A 16645-nucleotide genomic window follows, 5' to 3' on the forward strand; every position below is an offset into this window, starting at 1 on the left:
ACTACGAAATGCGTGGCCACGCTCAAATGTTGATTTGATATGATAGTTGTAACACCCCCAAATCCAGGGTCGGGCATCCGGGTTGTCACGAGTTCCATTTCCCTTAATAACACCCAATCTTAATAAACAATCAACTACTCTGTACTGTGACCCCACAATAAACACACACACCACAAGTTATAGTCTCAGAGATGAATATCCAAAAATAACACGAATCATTTTATTCCAAAATTATACGCCATTACACCTTAAAAGGGTTTCTGAATAGATTTACATTTCTTTTCCATTATTACAATTGATAAAGATACATAAGTCTGGTACATCAAAAGTTGAAAGCCTAGCCTATTGGTAGTTCCTACCTCAGCTACAGCGACATCAACGCCTATAGGAAACTGCGGAACGTTTCCTATCCGCTCACGAATTGGGAGCTTGGTCCTGTTCATCTTTTCTATCTGTTGTTGTGTGATGAAATAAGAAAGCAAGGGTGAGCAACAAGCCCACCAAAATAATATGTAGAATAATTAACAATATATGAGCATTCTCATAGTACTCGTGAAAGTCTTGGTCAAAAGAAATGAACCAAGTTTGATCTCTTATGCGACCAAGTCGCAAAATATTCAGTATATATACATATATACTTTTCACAATCTTTGAAATTCTCCGACCTGTATAATATACACAGAGTTCCAGTTTATAACTGTATAAAAATACCGTTGCAAGGTGATCTCATATATCTAACCTTGTCTCAACGTTTTTCTGAAAATCTTTGCCATGCATAAGATAATCAATAACCAGATATAAGTTGAAAAGAGGAAGTTACAAGATACCCCAATATACTTATATCTTTCCCAAATACTACTTGAACTACCACCGTTCAAGTTATAATCAGTTTCAAAAGTTCATCACAATGATGAGACTACAAGATAAGACTTGAATAGATTCAATCTTTGAAATATCATTTGAAAGAAATGAAGTTACGAGATACTTCATTAAGTCCCGATATATATATATATATACACCTATTTATATATACATTTCATACACTTCTTGAAAACCTCTATTATGAAAATTATAAACAGAGTTGCAATATCCAATGAATTTGGAAAAGCAGAATTTTGGCATAAACCTGATATCTTGCTGATCAGGCAAAGATACCAATAAGTAACCTTTTCTACTAGTAGATGGATGAATCCCCCACCGGTCATCACCCTGGCCACATAAGGACCTTGTGTTGGACCGCCACCCGGCCTCTTACGCGTTGATGGACTGCCACCCAGCCACTTACACTTTGATAGACCGTACCCCGGCCTGTCGCTTATGCCGACTCAATTAGATGGACTTACTTCCCGAACGTTGGGCAAGTAATCAAATTGTTTTCTCAAAACAGCAACCACGTTGCGAATGTAAAATACACCACAGATCCGGATCCCCCAGGTTTTGAGCGAGTATTTAAATCTCCTTCGAAAGGAGGATCTTAAATATAAAAGAATGAGTTTTGGGATCCGCCCTAACTTTTAGAAATCATTTTGAAGACTCGAAAACATTTTTAAGAATGTTTGGAGTACTGCTGATTTATTAAAATAAATCAGTCCCGATATATTAGAATTATCTGAATATTATTATTTGAATAATATTCTCATAAAGATAATTCTTATAAAAATAATCGAAGTAGAAGTTTTAAAACTCATACTTGAAATGGATATTAAATAACCAAAGATATACTTATATGAAAGTACTATCTTTATTTGAATAATCGAAAATAAGTTTGTTTATCGAAACATTATTCTTTAATAAAATAAAGGATATTATTAAATAATAAGCGGAGTCATAATACCTCGAATGTATATTATGAATAATATTCATTAAATAAAATAAACGGTGTCTTAAGTCCTCGAATTGATATTCAAAATAATATTCATTAAATAAAGTAAGCGGAGTCATAAGTCCTCGAATAAATATTCATAATAATATTCATTAAATAAAATAAAGTTATCGAATAAACCTTATTCGATAAATAGTTTTGAAAACTATATCAATATATATATATATATTATACTCGGGAACATCGACTCCCGGTTTAGAAAAATGTTCATCTTTGGGTCCCCTATACTAAGGGTATACGCAACTACTGCTTATCTCTAGCATAGGTATTATGCAACTTATAAGCAATTGAATCAACAATTAGATATCAAGATTACGAAACAGACATGCATATATACCATATCACATGCTCCAATATATCGCAAGATTTGCTAATAACAAACATGCACTTATCACAAGATAATGCATATACATATATTTACATCACAACAACAGTATAACGGGTAGAAAACTTGCCTGAGCGACTGGGGGTTATAAATGGCTTGGGACGAGTCTGGTAACCTATAAACAACATATAAGTTGGAATTAAACCAAAGTCACTTAAGAATCTAGACTTTAACCAATTAGACTCTAACGCTTGCTTTTGCGCTTAACGATTCACTTACGTCGCTCGAGTACCCTCGGCTCCACCATTTTTAATAAATTAACCATTAAGAATTTTAAAGCGATTCTTTCGCGAGTACCTTACCAACTTCCTAATACACTTAACATAATTGTTTCATACCCCAATTAGTAATTTAAAGTCCTTAACCAAGGTTTCAAAGTAAGGCAAGGGGTAATGGTTCGGTCGCGAAACGCCGTTACTTAAAACGGTCGTTTCTCCTAAACCGTACATCGGATTCAAACGAACCACATATCAAAATGAAGCTCGTAACATGAACTATCTAATCATGGCAATGGTCAAAACCTAACATTGAGTTCACGGGTCCTGATTGTTAAGAACAAAACAGTCTTAAAGTAAATCGGACATTACGACGACTATGTTTACGCGATTACCAAATTTTGAACTACTCCAATCAACCACAATCAACCACAAATCAACCCATAACCACCAATACCACCAAAATTCATCCAAACCTTACTAACTCAGTCCATAACCTCATGATTTTTCCAACTTATTCAATCTCAAACAAGAGCTACTAATTATACTTAAGGTTCATCAGCCAACAACCAAGATTTATAACCCAAAATCATTATAATTCCATCCAAACTCTAAACATACAAGTATCATGCTCTCATGAACTATAACAAACAAAACCAAACCTAATACTCAAAGTAAAGTTAGGGTTTGGAGGGGTTATACCTTCCTTGGAGAGTGGAGAATCACTTAGGAAGCCTTAAATAACCACTAACTATCTTTACTAAGCTTGGATCTTGAAGAAAACATAAGAAAACACAAAGTTAGTTTCTTGAAAACACTATTCACCAAGAACTTTGATGAATTGATTAGCTATGTTAAACATGAAATCTTGAGCTTAAACTTATGGCTCATCTTATTATGAATTATGGAAGCTAAAGAAACAAACCTCTTGAATTATGAACGTGTGTAGCTTGATTTTTGAAATTTTCTCCTTTGCTTTTCATGGAAAAGCCGAGAGCAACGAGTGGGGGAAGAAGAAAATGTTTTTGTTTTGGTTGCTTTTGATTTTTGTGTTTGTTTTGCTTGTTAATTAGGTTGTTACCATGGTAAATATTGTGTGGCTCACAATCATCCAACAACACACTTGCTTGGTCATGCTTATGTCACCATATCATGTCACCCTCCCTCATTTGTCCTCTTCTCATTGGTTTGATGATATCATCCCCACTAATCTCTTTGATTAGCTTTTAATTATTTGGCTAATGACCGCTGATCTGTTATACGGTTCGCTTAACTTTCGTTTTCATTTATCGTTTGAGGGATCATACCCGGGATCTTATTACTTAGGTTTCCTTAACCTTTCTCAAAACATTATATTCCTTTTTATGATCCCCTCTTAAAATCCTTGAATTTAAATCCTATTTATCCTGTTACCTTATACTCACTTCTTTCTGTATCTGGTGGATTTTCGGGAAAAAATCAAAGTGTTCGAATTTGGATTCTGACGATCTTTACATACACTTATATCCCATATAAAGTACTAATAAGATCTCAGAATAACAATAGAAGAACCCCTACATAGTGTGGCATGAAAAGTTTTCTTATTCAGCAAAATCACTATTCATAAGGGTTTCAAAAATTCCAAAATTTGGGGTTATTACAATAGTCTACTCAGTGATCAAGGAAACCTGGATTAAACATTGATGAGGATGACATATTACATGCCTCTAGTTTTATCTATAATATGTGGTTAAATGGATTTTATTACATTATACATTATTCACGAAATGTTTAATCGATCACCGATAAAATTATTATTACTTGGGTAGCAATGATGTATTACTAGATGCCGCTCATTGTTTATGATTTAAAATTAGATTTAAAATATGTTGCCAATGTAATAATAACCTATAGGGTCACACACAAAGAATGCTTGAAAGATTATTTAATTTAAATTGGATTTAAATTAAATTAAAGTAATTTGAATTATTTATAATATTAATTAAGTTTGGCTTAATTAATTAGATAAATAATGATATTCAAATTTACTAATATTAATTATGAAATCCTAGCTTATTGTTACAATTATAAGCCATTACACCTCAAAAGGGTTTCTGAATAAATTTACATTTTCTTTGCCATTATTACAGTTCATAAATATACATAAGTCTGGTACAACAAGGGTTGAAAGCCTATTCTATTGGTAGTTCATACCTCAGCTATAACGACTTCCACGCCTACAGGAAACTGCAAAACGTTTCTTATCTGCTCGTGAGTTGGGAGCTTGGTCTTGTTCATCTTCTCTAGATGTTGTTGTGTGATAAAAGAATAAAACAAGGGTGAGCAACAATGTAATAACCCCAATTTTTGGAATTTTTGAACCACGGATAAATAGTGACTTTTGCTGATGATGCTGATGAAGGAAAATTATCAGACCATGCTATATAGGAGTACTGTTATGGAAATTCTAAGATCGTATTAGTATTCCATAAAGTAAATAAGTGTATGTAAAGATCGTCATAATCCAAATTCAAACACTATGATTTTTCCCGAAAATTCACCAGATACCGAAAGAATTGAGTATAAGGTAACATGATTAAAAGGATTTAATTCAAGGATTATAAGAGAGGATCATAAAAGGAATATAAAATATTGAGAAAGGTTTAGGGGAACCCAAGTAATAAGATCCCGGGTATGATCCCTCAATCGATAAACGAGAACGAAAGTGAAGCGAACCGTATAACAGATCAGCGATCAATAGACAAGTAATTAGGGGTTAATCAAAGAGGTTAATGGACGATGATGTCATCACACCAACAAGAGGAAGACAAGTGTAACAAGATGACATAAGTAGATGACATGAGCATGACAAAGTGGGAAGGATTGGTTGGTTGATTGTGAGCCACACAATTTTTACCATGGTAACAATTTAATTAACAAACAAAAGGTAGCAACCAAGCCAAGGCAAAAAAAATCACAAAACACAAATTAGAAGTTGACTTTTTCTTTCCAAGAACAAAAGCTCTCGGCCAAAACCAGAGCAGCAACATCAAACTACCATATCTCCTTCAATACTCACTCAAATAGTATGTTATGTAGCTCTTTGGAAATGTATTGAGATGGCCAACAACTCTTAATTCACAAGTCTCATCCAAATAAGCATGGTAAGACCCTCTTTTTGACAGTTCTTTCAATCTGACTTTTAGAAACTTCAAAACCTAACTTTGTGTTCTTGATTTCTTTGGAAAGATCAAGCTTGTAGGAGGCTCCCTAAGACTTCCTAGCTACTCTAATCACTCCAAGGAAGGTATAACACCTCCAAACCATAAATTTACTTTGAGTATTACGATGGTTTTGATGGTTATAGTAAATGAGAAGCATGATGCTTGTGTGTGTAGAGTTTGGATTGGATTTGTAGTGATTTGGATGTTGAAATCTTGTTTATAGTTAATGAAACTTAAGTATAGCTAGTAGTTCATGTGTGGGGTTGTATAAATTGGAAAATCTTGAGGTTTGGTGACTGATGTAGTAAGGTTTGGATGAGGGTTGGTTGTATTGTTGGTTGTGAGTTGAATGGTGGTTTTTTGGAGTGGTTTAAAACTTGGTAATCGTGTAAACATAGTCGTCATAATGCCCGATTTTCCTTAACTGTTATGTTCTTAACTTTAGGACCCATGAACTCACTGAAAGATTCTAACCTTTGCTTTAGATAGTTCATGTTACGAGCTTCATTTTGATATGTGGTTCGCTTGAATCCGATGTACGGTTTAGGATAAACGACCGGTTTAAGTAATGACATTTCGCGAACGAACCATTACCCCTCTCCTTACTTTGAAACTTTGGTTAAAGCCCTTAAATGACTAGTTGGAGTATGAAACAATTATGTAAATTGGACTAGGCAGTTGGTAGGGTATTCGCGAAAGCGTTGCCTCAAAATTCGTAACGGTTAATTTATTAAAAATGGTGGAGCCGAGGGTACTCGAACGACTTATGTGATTTGTTAAGCGTAGAAATGACCATAAGAAAACATTAGGGTTCAATTGGTTAAAGTCTAGTTTCTTAAGCGACTGTGGTTTAATTCTGGCTTATGTTGTTGTTCATAGGTTACCGGACCCACTCTAAGCTTAAGTCTACCCCGGAGCACTCAGACAAGTTTTCTACCCGTTATACTATTGTTGTGATGTATATATGTATATGCATTATCTTGTGATAAGTGCATGGTTGTTACTAGCAAATCTTGCGATATATTGGAGCATGCTGATATGGTATATATACATGTCTATTTCATAATCTTGTTATCTAATTGTTGATTCAAATGCTTATAAGTTGCATAATACCTATGCTAGAGATAAGCAGTAGTTGTGTATACCCTTGGAATAGGGGACCCAAAGGTGAATATTTTTCTAAACCGGGAGACGATGTTCCCGAGTATAATATATTATATATATATATATATATATATTGATATAGTTTTCAAAACGATTAATCGAATAAGGTTTATTCGATGACTTTATTTTATTTAATGAATATTATTTTGAATATTCATTCGAGGACTTATGACTCCGCTAATTTTATTTAATGAATATTATTTGAATATTCATTCGAGGGCTTATGACTCCGCTCTTTTTATTAATAATATTCTTTATTTTATTAAAGAATAAAGTTTCGATAATCAAACTTATTTTCGATTATTCAAATAAAGATCGTACTTTCGTATAAGTATATCTTTGGTTATTTATCATTCATTTCAAGTATGAGTTTTAAAACTTCTACTTCAATTATTTTTATAAAGATCATCCTTTATGGGAATATTATTTAAATAATAATATTCAGATATTTTCTAAATATATCGGGACTGATTTATTTCATTAAATCAGCATTACTCCAGACATTCTTAAGAATGTTTTCGAGTCTTCAAAATGATTTTAAAAGTTAGGGCGGATCCCAAAACTCATTTTTATATTTAAGATCCTCCTTTCTAAAGGGATTTAAATACTCGCTCAAAACCTGAGGGATCCGGCTCTGTGGTGTATTTTATATTCGCAACAAGGTTGCTGTTTGGATAAAAGAGTTTTTGATTACTTACCCAACACTCGGGAATTAAAATTCTTGGAACAAGTTAATCCATTAACAAGCACCGCCTGGGAAATATCGGTGAGTTTTCCTTTCCAACTAGATACGACTTCTTGGTGGAGCCGTATCAACAAATTTCTACTTGGGGAAAGGGGGGACGAGCTTTACGTTTCAGAGTCATGGATTTCATCTGAACTAGGAGTGGCGTAAGTGCTCGAGTGGCGCCGGCCCAGCCTTATTATATTGGCCCAAATGGCCTGGAAGTTCCGCTAAGACGGTCCATTCCTTAGGAGTCTAGTGTTCGGTTGACAAGTAAATCCGACAGGTTCTCCTATACATGTTAAAAATGGTGGGGTTGCACTACTGCGACTGATCATCGTGAGTGGTCTTCCTGGCGCGGCAAACTCCCGTAATGAGTTCATCATCTAATTGGATATTTCTGCAACACTACCCAGAGCACTTCGATAGAAAGGCTACGGTTGGGCGATTGTTGGGTGTTGACAGGGTCGAGTTTTCAAAATGATGTTTTCATCAAATGAAGTATCTCGTAACTTCATTTTATTTTGAGGATATTTTAAAGATTGAATCTATTCAAGTCTTTTCTTGTAGTCTCATCTATGTGATGAACTTTTGAAATTGATGATACCTTGAACGGTGGTAGTTCAAGTAGTATCCGAAAAAGATATAAGTATATTGGAGTATCTTGTAACTTCATCTTTTCAACTTATATCTGGTTAATGATTATCTTATGCATGACAAAGATTTTCACAAAAATGTTGAGACAAGGTTAGATATATGAGATCACCTTGCAACGATATTTTTATACAGTTATCAACTGGAACTCTGTGTATATTATGCATGGAAGAGGACTTCCAAGATTTTGAAAAGTATATATACATATATACTAAATATTTTGTGACTTGGTCGTGATAAGATATCAAACTTGGTTCATTTTTTTACTTGACCAAGACTTTCATGAGTACTATGAGAATGCTCATATATTGTTAATCATTATACATATTATTTCGGTGAGCTTTTTGCTCACCCTTGCTTTCTTCTTTCATCACACAACATCAGATAGACAAGATGAACAGGACCAAGCTCCCAATTCGCGAGCGGATAGGAAACGTTCCGCAGTTTCCTATAGGCGTTGATGTCGCTGTAGCTGAGGTAGGAACTACCAATAGGCTAGGCTTTAAACTTTTGATGTACCAGACTTATGTATCTTTATAAATTGTAATAATGGCAAAGAAATGTAAATTTATTCAGAAACCCTTTTAAGGTGTAATGGCATATAATTATGGAATAGAATGACTCGTGTTATTTTTGGATATTCATCTCTGAGACTATAACTTGTGGTGTGTGTGTTTATTTTGGGGTCACAGTACAGAGTAGTTGATTGTTTATTAAGATTGGGTGTTATTAAGGGAAATGGAACTCGTGACAACCCGGATCCCCGACCCCGGATTTGGGGGTGTTACAGAAATGGTATCAGAGCTAAGTGTTATAAACCTCAGAGATGAAGTGACGTTAAAATAATAAATTCACTAAGATAAATAAGAACTCTTGCCAAGTTCATAGTCGGACTACCTAACGTAATACTGACAGTTAAAACCCTTATGGGAACCCTTATAAATATCGTGATAGGAGCGTAGTTCGTTATCGTATATGGTAGCGGGACTCCGAACTCTGAGGTTGAGGAGCAACAACGCGATGATGTTTTATTATTTATTGGAGATCAGATTGTGGATCCGATAGAGCGTCCTGACACGGGACCGGATGATGTTCATATTGAGGATGTAGCGGTTGAGGATGTTGTCCTAGAAGGGATTATCGCTGAGAAGGAGCCCGTGAAGGATCCTGACAAGAATGAATAAAGGACCACTGAGGAATCGATGACCATGATTAGGGCGACTACCAGAGGTAGGATTGGCCGGTCACTATAGGAGGTTCGTTCAAGTTCGTAAAGACAGTATCCCCTTTAACGCGGCTTACTCATAAGACTAAGAAGTTCAAATGGACAGAGAAATGCGAGAACAGCTTTCAAGAACTGAAACAAAGGTTGGTGACGGCTCCTATGTTGGCATTGCCCCATGGAAAAGGAGATTTTGTGATTTGTAGTGACGGTTCGCATAAGGAATTAGGGTGCTTCTTATACAGCACAACAAGGTAATCACGTACGCGTCAAGATAATTAAGGGAATATAAAATTCGATATCCCCACCCATGAGCTTGGGCTCGTGGCAATAGTTTTGCCCTAAAGATTGGAGGCACTACTTGTATGGAAAGAAGTGCGAGATTTACACAAGCCATAAGTGCTCTAGTGCATTTTCACGCAGAAAGAGCTCAAAATGCGCCAGAGGAGGTGGTTAGAGCTAATCAAGGATTACGATTATGAGATTCTTTATCATCCAGGGAAAGCCAAAATGGTGGCTAATGCCCTTAGTATAAAGGAGAGACTCAATATTAAAATGTCATTGGGAGAGTGATAAGAGATTTTGAGAAAATGGAAATAGAAGTGAAGGTAACCGGAGCCGGTACCGAAAAGCTGTTTGAGATTGCAATACAGCCCGAATTATTGGAAAAGAATATATTGTGCCAGAAAAAGTGATGAATGAAGGCAGAGAGCCAACAAATAGATAAGAGATTAATACCGAGAAAGATGATAAGGGAATAATGAGGTATTCCTACAGAATTTGGGTTCCAAATGTTCAAGAGCTTAAAGATGAGATCTTAGATGAAAGCTAGTTTGAGGAATAAGATTTAGAGCAAACCCTGAACGTGATAGTCAGGGAGGTCGCCATCAAGATAGAAGGAACCCATAACATAATGAAGTGGAAAATGAGGATTTAAAACATGTAGGATGACCCCGATTATGGGGAGGAGGAGGGAACGTTCAGACTTAGGAAAAAGAAGTCGAGTAAGGAAAGGAGACCCGAGACGGTACTCCTATACAACAATTTATGGACCTTTCTAGACAGAACTTAGACTATTATCCCCAACCACTACCCTGAGGAAATAATGCGGTGAGAAATTCTTTCAGGACCCTTAAGTCTCTAAGCTCTCAGAGTTCCAAGGAACAAGCTGACCCGGTCGAGGAAAGAGCCTGGCTAAAGGAAATATATGAATCATTTGAGATTCTAAATGATTGACGAATCACAAAAGACTGTTTTTGTCACTTACCCTCCTAAGCGAGAGGCCACCCGCTGGTGAAAGGCCAAGGAAGGCACGGAGCAAGAGATTATGATAAACTGATTTAAGTTCAGTCAATTTTTTTCAGGAAAGTTCTTCCCAAGGTTATGGAGATAGTGTAAAAGCTTTAGAGCCAGAACAAAGGCAGACGAGTATGATGAATTTTGAATCTAAGTTGTAAAAGTTTTCAAGATTCGTTCTGAGGACACGAATCAAGAATGACGGGATGTTTGAAATCAATGCTTATGTTGTGTTGGTCCATGAAATAATGATAAGAGAAAGAAAAATAAAAAACTGAAGTGGAAAGGAATATAAAGGCAATAAAGTTTGAGGAATGATAAGGGAGTTGGGTATGAGGAAACCCTAAAGACTCGTAGCAATAGAAATAGAAAAGTATGTAATCGTCAGGATGAGGGTGATTCACCATGAGTTAAAATTGATGGTTGAAGGCATAAGAGATATATATATTGTACCCCCTTTAAGTTGGGAATATTCGATGAAACTTTGAGGTAGACCGATGGATTAATAAGGAAAAATGAATGGACTGAGGAGACAAGGAAGTAAGAAATTAGGAAAATTGGATGAAGGAAGTGACCTTCAAGAATGTGAAGTGTAAGACCGGTGGCTTGATACCCAGAAAGGGAGACGCCAGGTATGAAAGATATCCCAACATTGAGATGACTGTTGAGATAAACTACAAAAGTAGATAAGCAATTATTAAGAAGAAGTTCACGTTGAACACGACCAATATCTCCCAGAACATCCCTGTTGTCATTACCAAATTAGGCAAGCAAAGCGAAAAAAAAACCGTTGTTATCTTTTGGAGGCCATATGGATTGACCTCAGTTTGAATAAGGATGTTATTGTGAAATTAAGTATAGACTATCGAAGTGAGAATGATTGAATAAAGTAATCTATCAAGTATATATGACTTGATTTATCCATGGAAGAGTGTAAGTATCTTTTAAAGGTGGAATTAAGGATAAAACCCCGATAACTTGAAATGAATCCTAGGGAAATGTATAAAGGTTGGCATTTCACCCTTAATAGGGACATCATGAGTTTTGACAGTATGAATTGAAAAGGATTAAGGTAACAAGAACCTTTAAGGATCTGTGGAGAAATTTTTCAGAAGTATATAGACAATGATTCTGGTATTAGTAAATGGTATCTTGATATGCCCTGTGCCTAAGGTGTACCTGATGAAGGATTTAAGGATAACCTTAGAAGCTTTACAAGGAAAAAGGTAATATTCAAAGTTCTCAAGAATAGAAATTTTGATGAAGGAAATATGACGTAATTATAACAATGCCAGGTGGGGCACGTGTTGAACCATAAGAAAGTATAGATCGATCCAATGAGGGTCGAGATTAGTGAAAATAAGAATGACCCAAGATAAGAGACGTCCTAAGTATGATCGAGAGTCAGTCATGGAAATGTTCACATCTAAAGACTAAGGCAATGACTTATGGAAAAATGGTGATTTTTTTTTCTCACCAGGACTTAAGAGAAGCACTTTCACATAAGCAGTGATTGAAATGAGGTAGAAAATTTAGTTGGAGGTGGTTAAAATGACATTGATTGTAAGGAAATTTTACTATCAGGAAAGGACAAAAAGGTGGCCAACACTTTAAGTGTAAGAGGATAATTATCGGCGCTCGTTCCAGAGGAATACAGTGATAATGGTTAATTCCGTGAAGGTTATATTATGGTGTGAAAGATTGACATTGCTTCTGATGACTGTGCGGTACTCAACCGTAATAGTAGTTTGGTAAAGATTTAATTCATGTAATCGCCGTGAGCGGGCTTTCTATCTTAGAAGGTCCTATCTTGAGATAAGCCAGGAGCATGTTACGAAAGGACTAAATGAACCTTTGAGCTTCATGTCTCCCAGTAAAGAAATTTGGTTAATAATGGTATTAGCCTGCTATCATTGCTTTGATTGAAACTCTTCTGCAATTTTATCTGCTTCATGTCATGTATGTACGTCAGGATCAGGAATGTTCTTCATGAATCATGAATGGTGATTATGTTACCTCCTTAGAAGGATTCAATATGATATGAATGGACTCCGTATGGTTAGCTATTAAAACTTCATGGAAAACGAATGACTACAGTAGGTCAACGGTGGGCCATAGTAATGTAGGAATGATTCTGTGAGTAATGAGCCGATTACTTACAACCGTGAGAGTTGTATTGGAATGGATGTTGAGAGTGAGTACCACTAATCGGGTCGTGGTGGTGTATAAGTTATCATTGATAGGCTAATTAAGTCGATTATCTACCTACTGAATACTTATTCCTTCTTACCAATAGAGAGTCGTATTGCTATACGAGGAAGGTTGCGTTGCAAACATAGAATTCTAGTAACAATGATGTCTAGAATGAAATCCCTTATTTGAGTTTCGATGTCGAGGGAGTTTCAAAGGTGAGTATTTATGAGCTCGAGCAAGAGCATGGGTCCGTAGAATGATGGACGGAATAGCAAAAAAATCTTTAAGCACGTGAAATGCGATGCTATAATACTTGATGTTGATATATATACATATATGTTTTTGTTCTCCTATGACAAACCTCTATAGTTCAGAGGTATACTCCAAGCCAGATATTTTGTGGCAGTATATTTTTTTTCATATATACAACTCTCTTCAATTCGTTCTTTTCTTTTCATTTTATATAAGCTGAGAAGAACAACCTTTCCAGAAGGGGAGGTATTGCCGAATGACTATCTATCTGTGTGATAGAAGCCTAGTAGGATACCACATGTTGTTTAATTGCTTGTCAAGTACTAAAGGCTGGCCACCTTCTGTACTAACTATGCAATAGAACAAGTGTTCATGATCATAGTGATCTCTCAATAAATTCTTTTACTTCTACACAAAGGACCAAGCTTTCGAAGATGGAGGCAGCTAGAGATGAAGTGGTACCAAGTATGATGGTATTCGGAATGGAAACGCATTCGTGATACTAAGGTTGACGCATTAATTAAAAGGTTATAAAACTCTAGCGAGTAAAGGTATATCTAGAATAGTATTCTGTACGGAAGATAGTAACGCTTACGAACCAGAAAAGAAGGAGTATTGAGAAGCAAAAGCTCTAATGCTAGAAGCTATGATGAGAGTCTGTGCAATAGACTTGAAAGAATTTGGAATGATCACTTAACGCGGATTGAGTTTTCTTACGACAATAAATCATATATCATTATCGAGATGTCGCCTTATGAGATCCTTGAGGGAAGACAATGTCGATCTCCCTTATGTTAGGATGAAGTTGCAGAGCGCAAGATGCTCGGACCAGCAGTGGTCAAAGGACAAGGGATATAATAGATCTAATCAGAAGACGGCTGGTAGTAGCCCAAGATGGACATGAGAAGTATGTTGAATTGACACGAAAGGACAAGGAATAGGAAGTAGGGGACCTAGTGCTGTTATAGGTATTCCCTTGGAAAAGATGGATGTGGTTCAAGAAGAAAGGAAAGCTAAGCCCACGAAGCGTTGGACCCTTGGAGATATTAAGACGTATTGGGAAGTTAGCATATGAGCTAGCCCTACCCCCAAACCTGTAGCAAGTTCATAACGTGTTCCACGTATCAATGTTAAGGAAGTGTAATTCGGATGCCAGACAAATAGGGGCATATAAGCGCATAGACATGTAACCAGACGTAACCTATATGGAGCAACCAGGAAGGGTTATAGATTGAAAAGGAACAAGTGCTTAGGAGAAGGGTTATTAAACTAGTCAGAGTTTGATGGTAGAACCACAATGTAGGAAAATTTACTTGAGAATTAGAAAGTGCAATGCTAAGAGAGCATCCCTATTCATTTTCTATCCGATTCCGGGACGGAATCATTTTAAGGAGGGGAGACTATAATAACCCCAATTTTTGGAATTTTTGAAACACGGATGAATAGTAACTTTTGCTGATGATGATGACTAGGGAAAATTATTATACCACGCTATATAGGAGTACTGTTATGGAAATTCTAAGATCGTATTAGTATTCCATAAAGCAAATAAGTGTGTAAAGATCGTCAGAATCCAAATTCAAACACTTTGATTTTTCCCGAAAATCCACCAGATACCGAAAAAATTGAGTATAAGGTAACATGATTAAAAGGATTTAATTTAAGGATTATAAGAGAGGATCATAAAAGGAATATAAAATATTGAGAAAGGTTTAGGGGAACCCAAGTAATAAGATCCCGGGTATGATCCCTCAAACGATAAACGAGAACGAAAGTGAAGCAAACCGTATAACAGATCAGCGATCATTAGACAAGTAATTAGGGGTCAATGAAAGAGGTTAATGGACGATGATGTCATCACACCAACAAGAGGAAGACAAGTGTAACAAGATGAAATAAGCAGATGACATGAGCATGACAAAGTGGGAAGGATTGGTTGGTTGATTGTGAGCCACACAATTTTTACCATGGTAACAATTTAATTAACAAACAAAAGGTAGCAACCAAGCCAAGGCAAAACAAATCACAAAACACAAATTAGAAGTTGACTTTTGCTTTCCAAGAACAAAAGCTCTCGGCCAAAACCAGAGCAGCAACTTCAAACTACCATATCTCCTTCAATACTCACTCAAATAGTATGTTCTATAGCTCTTTGGAAAGGTATTGAGATGGCCTACAACTCTTGTTCACAAGTCTATCCAAATAAGCATGGTAAGACCCTCGTTTTGACAGTTCTTTCAATCTGACTTTTAGAAACTTCAAAACCTAACTTTGTGTTCTTGATTTCTTTGGAAAGATCAAGGTTGTAGGAGGCTTCCTAAGACTTCCTAGCTACTCTAATCACTCCAAGGAAGGTATAACACCTCCAAACCCTAAATTTACTTTGAGTATTACGATGGTTTTGATTGTTATAGTAAATGAGAAGCATTATGCTTATGTGTTTAAAGTTTGGATTGGATTTGTAGTGATTTGGATGTTGTAATCTTGTTTATAGTTAATGAAACTTAAGTATAGCTAGTAGTTCATGTGTGGGGTTGTATAAATTGGAAAATCTTGAGGTTTGGGGACTGATGTAGTAAGGTTTCGATGAGGGTTGGTTGTATTGTTGGTTGTGAGTTGAATGGTGGTTGTTTGGAGTGGTTTAAAACTTGGTAATCGCATAAACATAGTCGACATAATGCCCGATTTTCCTTAACTGTTCTGTTCTTAACTTTAGGATCCGTGAACTCACTGAAGGATTCTAACCTTTGCCATTTTTAGATAGTTCATGTTACGAGCTTCGTTTTGATATGTGGTTCACTTGAATCCGATGTACGGTTTAGGAGAAACGACCGTTTTAAGTAACGGCGTTTCGCGAACGAACCACTACCCCTCGCCTTAGTTTGAAACCTTGGTTAAAGCCCTTAAATAACTAGTTGGAGTATGAAACAATTACGTAAATTGGACTAGGGAGTTGGTAGGGTATTTGCAAAACCGTCGCCTTAAAATTTATAACGGTTAATTTATTAAAAATGGTGGAGCCGAGGGTACTCGAACGACTTATGTGATTTGTTAAGCGTAGAAATGACCATAAGCAACGTTAGGGTTCAATTGGTTAAAGTCTAGTTTCTTAAGAGACCGTGGTTTAATTTTGGCTTATATTTTTGTTCATAGGTTACCGGACCCACTCTAAGCTTAAGTCTACCCCGGAGCACTCAGTTTTCTACCCGTTATACTGTTGTTGTGATGTATATATGTATATGCATTATCTTGTGATAAGTGCATCATTATTACTAGCAAATCTTGTGATATATTGGAGTATGCTGATATGGTATATATGCTTGTCTGTTTCATAACCTTGTTATCTAATTGTTGATTCAAATGCTTATAAGTTGCATAATACCTATGCCAGAGAATAGCAGTAGTTGTGTATACCCTTGGAATAGGGGACTCAAAGGTGAACATTTTTCTAAACC

This window comes from Apium graveolens, chromosome 4, assembly GCF_009905375.1.
Source record: "Apium graveolens cultivar Ventura chromosome 4, ASM990537v1, whole genome shotgun sequence".
Taxonomy (NCBI): Eukaryota; Viridiplantae; Streptophyta; class Magnoliopsida; order Apiales; family Apiaceae; genus Apium; species Apium graveolens.